This window comes from Heterocephalus glaber, unplaced genomic scaffold, assembly GCF_053883595.1.
Source record: "Heterocephalus glaber isolate CG9 unplaced genomic scaffold, H.glaber_assembly_v1.0 deba00001687, whole genome shotgun sequence".
In the NCBI taxonomy this organism is placed as follows: Eukaryota; Metazoa; Chordata; class Mammalia; order Rodentia; family Bathyergidae; genus Heterocephalus; species Heterocephalus glaber.
In genome coordinates, this window is record NW_028258412.1 from 11,851,986 (window position 1) to 11,859,102 (window position 7,117).

Here is a 7,117-nt window from a genome sequence, read left to right on the forward strand (position 1 = left end):
GTTGAATATGATCCTTCGTTTGTTTTGCTTTGTTTTGATTTTTGAGACCATGTTTTTCCATATAGTTCAGGCTGGCCTTAAACTCAGTATGTAGCCCAAGCTGGCCTCAAGCTCGTGATTCTCCTGCCTCAAGTGCCAGGAGTACAGGCATATACCACCATACCTAGCTTCATGTTTTCTTAAAGTACAGTGCTAGGAGTACAGTACATATTTTTAAGTAGATAATTACATGGCCAAAGGTTTAAAAAAATGCATTACGAAATTGCTGCCTTCAGTCAATACAATATATAGGCTCTCCTGCTCCTATTTATATTCTAGTTTCTCTCACTCTGACTTTTCCATTACTTTTAATTTCTCATCCGTGCAGCAAACAGGATGGACTATTTTGTTATTAATGTAAGATTCAAATAACAGGCCCAATTTAACATCCCATGAAACTACAGAGGCTCTTTTGCCACACAGAATGCGACACCTTATACACTATAACCAGAAGACTATTAAGACTCTTCTGCAATCTCCTTCCAAACTCGGGAAGGATGACTCTTTTGCCAGAAACTAAACCTTTTTCCTTAAAATGAAGAGACAGGCAGACAGAATGAATACTCAATAAGGCCTAAATAAGGGAAGTTTGTTTGAGTAGGCATTTCCAATTCTGCTAAATATAAAAATACTGTTTCATTTTTACCACCACCTTCTCCTGCTAAAATTGGACCTTTTTTCACCCTCTTCAGTAATTCAACTTTGATTCAAAGTCTAAAATCTTTAGATGAAAGTCGGAATCCATACGTTTACAGCTTAACATCAGAAATAAAATCTGTTAAATTTACTCTATTTGATTTCCCACAATCCCGCCCATTAACAGACACCTTAGCTCCAGGAACACTGTACTTGGCATTTTGCATACTTTTCCTCATTTAATAATGGCAAAGTCCCTGCAGAGTAGTTATTAGCATCTCCATACTACAGAAGAGGAAAGTGAGGCTCAGGGGCGAGCGAATGGCAAAGTCACAACCAGTTAGGAAGTGGAGCCAAAACCATGCGTGGTGGCACACCCCCATAATCCCAGAATTCAAGAGGCTGAGGCAGGAGGATCGCCATGAGTTGGAGGCCAGCCTGGGCTACATAGTGAGACCCTGTCTCAAAAAAAGTGGAGCCAAGAGTGAAACCCACTCTGTCTCTGAAGGCCTCCTATACCTTCAGGGCCCCAGTTCTGCTAAATACAAAACTCACAGGAAAAGACACTACATAACATATCCATAGCTCACTAATTAGACAAGAAATTTGAACTATTCTTTCTACTTTACTATCCTGCCTCTTTAATGAATACAAAAGAAGAAAACGCACTCTAAATTGACCAAATGGTTCCTCTGGATTTTTGTTTCGTTTTGTTTGTGTTTTGAAACAAGTCTAACTAGGTAGCTCAGGCTGGCATCGAACTCATGATCCTCCTGCCTCAGCTTCCCAAGTGCCAAGATTACAGGTGCTACCATCCCCAGCTCTTACAAAATATTTTGAAGTATTAGAAATGTACATAAGTAAGCCAAGTGTGGTGGCTAACGCCTGTAATCCCAACACTCAGGAGGGCTGGCCTATATGCATTTGGTGTGGCTAAACTGTACCAAACTAAACGTGTTCCCTGGCATCCGCCCTACGGAGAAGGCTCTAAGCCAGTAATTTTTGTTCACTAGTGGGAAAGAACCTGGACAAGAATGTTTTGCCCTCAGGAAAATGTTTCAAACAATCAGTTTTACATTTGAGAACTCTTTTGATAAGAGGTAGGCTTGGATGGCAGAAACACAGAAAGGAATCATGCTTCTTCTTCATGTTATTTTAATACAGGTAATAAAGATGTTGATAATCAGAGAAACGGTGGCACATACCTGTACTCCCAGCACTTTGGGAGGCTGAGTCAGGAGATGGCAAGTTTAAGCCCAGCCTAGGCAACTTAGCAAGACCCTGTCTCAAAAACAAAAAAAATAAAATAAGGCTGGAAATGTAACTCAGTGAGAAGGCCCAGGATTCAATCCCCAGTACCACACACACACATACACACACACACACACACACACACACACACACGCACAAAAGAAAAGAAGAGAATCTTCCCAGTGAGCTTCAATAAATGATCCTTTGCTCAGCAAATACCCAGTAGGCACAGATGACCAAACTGCGAACAACAGAATCTCAGTCTGCCTCCCATGTGAATCTCTCTGACACCTTCCCTTCTCTGGGAAGTCAGCTTTCATTCAGGCCCAGTTCCTTGCAGCAAACAGTAACGATGAATCTATGTTTCCTGAGGGCAGGCAGGAACAATGTCTGCCTGTGTGGACAAGGAAGTTTTCCAGGCGGAAAACCTCATGACCTGGATCCCAGAGGGCAAGAGGAGTGTACACTAATAAATGCATCACAAGATTTGAAAGTTGGCATGGTTCAAGGAGTGGCCTTGGAGATGAAGACACAGGAAGGGAAATAGTAAAAGGGATAGCTGCTGATAGCAGAAACCACCTTGATCCACAATCAAAGTAAGAAGGTTGAACTTTATTCTAAAGGCAATGGGAAGGCCAGAAGAACTGAAAAGGCAATTGACTGATGAACCCTTTTCAATCTATAGCACATCTAAAAATAAATTAACTCAAATCTTTCCCTAAACTTTTCACATTTGGCTTTTATTTTATAAATCATATATCTCAAAAGTACTTGTATCTAGAATATAAATGACTCAGCAATAAAAATGCAATCCATTAAAAAATAAGCAAAGCATCTGAAAAGACATTTCTCCAAATAAGACATATAAATACCAGCACCAATCATATGAAATAACATTAGGTATCTCTAGCCATCAGGAAAACATTAAGCCAAAACAACAATGATTACCAATTTATACTCACTAGGATGGCCAGAATCAAAAGACAGAGAATAACCAGTGCTGGTGAAAATGTGGAGAAATGGGAACTTTCAAATACTGTCTGTAAAAATCTAAAACAGTGCAGCTGCTTTGGAAAACAGTCTGGTAGTTTCTCTATGGTTAAACATTGAGTTACCATATGATCCAGCAATTCCACTCTTAGTAAATACTCAAGAAAAATGAAAACATATGTTCATGCAGCAACTTGTACACAAATGTGCATAGCAGTATTATTCATAAGAGCCAAACAAGGAAAACACCCAAGTCCCCATCAACTGATAAATGAATAAACAAAATAGGGTATGTCCATACAATGGGATATTACTCAATCATAAATATAATGAAGTACTATACATATTATAACATACATAAACCTTGAGAACAAGCTAAATAAAAGCTACATAAAAGATCACATATTGCATGATTTTATTTACAAGACATGTCCACAATAGGCAAAGCTAAGAAGGTAGATTAGTGGATGCTAGAACTGAGAAGGGAGAAAGGAGACATGAGATTGATAACAGGAACAGTGTTTCTTAGGGTGATGAAATGTGCTAAAATTGATTATGGTGATTAATGGCTGTACAACTCTGCAAATACACTAAAAACCACTGTACTGTAGGCTTTAACGAGTGAAGTGTAAGGGATGGTGACACATACCTGTAATCCCAGCACTCCAGGAGGAGTGCTTCTGCTGAGGCAGAAGGATCAAAACTTTGAGCCCAGGCCAGGGATTTAGCTCAGTGGTTTCCCTGCCTGCTGCACAAGTGCAAGGACTTGAGTTCAATCCCCAGTACCAAAAAAAAAAAGTTTGAGCCCAGCCTGGACAACTTAGCAAAACTCTGTCTCAAATTTTAAAAAGGCTGGAGGTGTAGTTCAGTGCAAAGGCCCTGGGCTCAATCCTCAGTTCCACAAAAAAATAAAAATAAACGAGTGAATTGTATGGCATATGAATTATATGTCAATAAAACTGCTATAAACAAAAAGATTCCATTATACATTATGGAAATACTAAGTGAGTGCTAAGAAAGGAGTATACAATAGAATCTTGTTCACTCACTTTAAAAGATCTGAACTAGGACAATGAAAACCCAGAGAGATTCTATTACTTAACATTCTAGGTACTAGGTCACAGTGAAATATTCATGAAGAATTCCATGTTTTAATATAAAAAAGGCAATTTAAGGTTAAAAAGATACACTCCCAAGTACCAGAAAAGTTTTCATGACTCAAGGACAGGCTAACACAGGGAATTCATTAAATGGAAAATAAGCCTAAGAGGTTTTATCACGTGGATTTGTACCCTGAATGTGAAAGTGACATTCATATTTATTATTACTCTAGCCCTGAAAAAAAGAGGTCAAAGGTGAAATAGTCCAATTAATAGTATCTGTTCCTAAAGTAAGTTGTGACAAATAAAAATATTAAGAAAGGAATATTCTGCCATCATGAAGAAATCAATCTTCCACATTCCCACTTACATAATTAGAACTGATAATTTATCATTTTGAACATTCCATCTCAGAGACATTAGAGTGACTCTCCTCATGGTTGGAGTAGATCCCAGAAGTGACAGATGTGTTAGACATAAAACTTACAACAAAGTAAAAAACCTAAGTATTTAGAAAATGCTATTCATCAACTCTGAACCTAATTTCAAATTAGACCTGGGTATAAATGTTGATTAGCACAATTTGCAAAGTAATAATCGTGAAAAATTCTATATTGTATGCAATATGTGTCTGTTAAAATTCATCAGGTTTGGGCCAGTATGTAGCTCAGCAGCACAGTGTTTGCTTGGCAAGTACGAGGCCCTGAGTTCAATTCCCAGTACAAAAAAAAAAAAGAAATCATCAGGTTTTAATGTACCATCCACAAGTAATCAAAACTACAAGAAGCAACTTTCTGGTTTTTGCCAAAAAGGTGTGTACTTGACCATATTTACACCAAATCTTTGTTCAATCCTCAGTACACATGACTGTCATCATCTACCACAAGACACCACACTTCCAGGCCTAATACACAACACAATTCTCCAGGGTTTTTTTACTCTTTCCCCCTATTTATTTATGAACTCTCTAAGATCTAACGCTTAATATTAGGCTTGCTCTCCAAACATTATGACTATGAACCAAACCTCCAAGCCCTACCCCCCAAAAAAGTTTTCTTAAATCAATTTTCTGAAATATATAGAATGAAGTCCAATATAGTTTAATCACTTCTTCATCTTTATAGGGACTGCATTAAGTGAATTTATATTACACAGATACTGTACCTATTTGCCTTCACAATTGAACAGACGATACAAAGCAAGTGCTTACACTTAATCATGTTTCTTTCTGTCTATTCTAGCAGGCCCTGGTGTAAGGACAGAGTTCTGCCGGATAGACAATGAGATGCCTATTTATATAGAGTGACTAAGAGTCCTATAAGTGCACTGTTTTAGGATGTAATCCCAGCTAGCAAGGCTGTAACGAGAGCTTAATATTTTGTGATAACTATTTCCATAAGTAAATATATGCGCCACCCGGTACCAGTTTATAAACACGCGATTGGATTCCTTCTAAATCCTTATAGAAGGGAAAAGCCTTTGTACTTTGCTATCCCGGGAGAGATGAACAACTTGCAATTTGCCTCTCACTCGGAATCCCACGTTGCAACATGTAGAGCAAGCACTTTAGACACCACAAAACAAGGGCAGCCTACATTAAGGCCAAATATAGGATGTGATTCTAAACCATGAAGCCGAAAAGCCTACATTTCCTTTTCCAGCGATCAAAACCCTTTGAACACTCCCAAAAAAGGACGGCAGGGCCAGCGCCTCCCTCCAAGAGGAAGCCCCTTTCTTCTGGGCTCTCCTCACGCCTACTACTTCCCCCTACACGTTCAAGTCGCTTGAGAGACCGGCAGCTGCTGTTGGGTGCGCCTGTGGGGACAGGCGGCAGAGCGAGGTTCCCGCATTTCCACCCTCAATGTCTGATCTCATCCTCAGTCATTTCGACGCAGCGGAGCCCCACCTGCACCTCGGTCCTTTTCACTGCACCCCTCGCTAGCTGTCCCGCTATCAGGAAAGCACCTCTCTGAATCATCCAGTTCATTCGAACGCCCCAGACCCCGCAGCGTTTCTGCTGGGTCCTTCCTCTTCCAACCCCTCGCCGCCACCACCACCCCCATTCGCCGGGCTCAGCCTCTTCCCAAGCTCACCCACCCACATCACTCCAGCTTGAGCCGTGCCCCCCCCCCCGCCTGGCCCCCAACCCCGATCTTCGCAGTCCGGAGAGGACTCGCACCTAAGGCCAGGCTACACTAGGCCAGGCGGCGGCCCCTGCCCTCCCACACAGGGCCTAGCTCGCCCCGGCCCCACGAGAGCCGGCCTCAGCCCACCCCCCACCCACTCGCTCCCTAGGGCGGCCAAGCCCCGCCCCCAGGCCCTGCGCCCTAGCAGCTCCTCGAGAAGCCCCTCCCCACCCAGCACCTCACCCCACTGGAGGCGGGTCCCCGACCCCTGAAAGGCCGGGGCAGCTGCGTCCCCACACGGCGGACGGCTCTTCGGGCCAGGAGGGGTCCGACCCCTAGAAGCCTCCCTGTGGGGATCCCGCCTCACGCTCCCCAGGCCGACTGGCCTGTGCCCAGCCCTTTCCCCGAGACCCTGAGCCTCCGGCAGCAGCCCCGAGCCCGAAGCCCTTGCACAGCGCCCAGGACCCGCGCCCGCGCACCCACCCCAGCCCTTGCCCTCCACCCCGACCTGCCCCTCGCCCCGCCGGCTCCTGTCATCCGGCGACCGCACATGCTGAGAGAACAGGTCCGCCCGCCCGGCTCGCTCCCGAGCTGCCCCACCAGGCGCGCGCCGCTCACCAGGGCCGAGGTGCTTGAGGCGCTGCCGCTACCGCCGCTGCCCAGGTCCGCGCTGCAAGGATCAGCAAAGCCTCCAACCGCTGCCGCCTCCTGCCTGGCACTGGACGCCGCGCGGGGGAGGGGCGCGGCAGCCGCCACCGCCCCTGCCGCCGCGCGTAGGCTCCGCCCCCGCGCCGCGCCGCGCCCAACCAGGGCGGTGGAGTCGCGGTACTCCACGCCCACTTCCGGGAGGGCAAGCCCGCTTCCCTCTCAGCCTTTCACGCCTCCTCCTCCCTAGCGTCGCCTCTGGTCGCGCCGAGGCCTGCAAGAAGCCTCAGAGGAAGGCGGGTCCGAGCGCAAGCCCGGCTCTCCAGTGAT

At 44.8% G+C, this 7,117-nt stretch overlaps 1 protein-coding gene across 4 annotated transcripts in view; it reads right to left on the bottom strand.

The window, feature by feature from the left end:
- The window catches only part of Coro1c (coronin 1C), an 88,141-nt gene extending 81,243 nt beyond the window's left edge, over positions 1 to 6,898 (bottom strand). The window contains exons 1-2 of one of the 4 annotated variants that reach the window (XM_087198350.1): positions 6,761 to 6,880; positions 1,881 to 1,956 (exon numbers count right to left, since the gene is read on the bottom strand). The gene's annotated coding sequence lies outside the window, so the exon portion shown is untranslated. Of the gene's footprint in view, positions 1 to 1,880; positions 1,957 to 6,760 lie in introns of all 4 variants that reach the window. The other 3 variants (XM_087198348.1, XM_004843629.4, XM_087198349.1) reach the window with 3 other exon arrangements.
- Between the last annotated feature and the right edge of the window lie 219 nt (positions 6,899 to 7,117).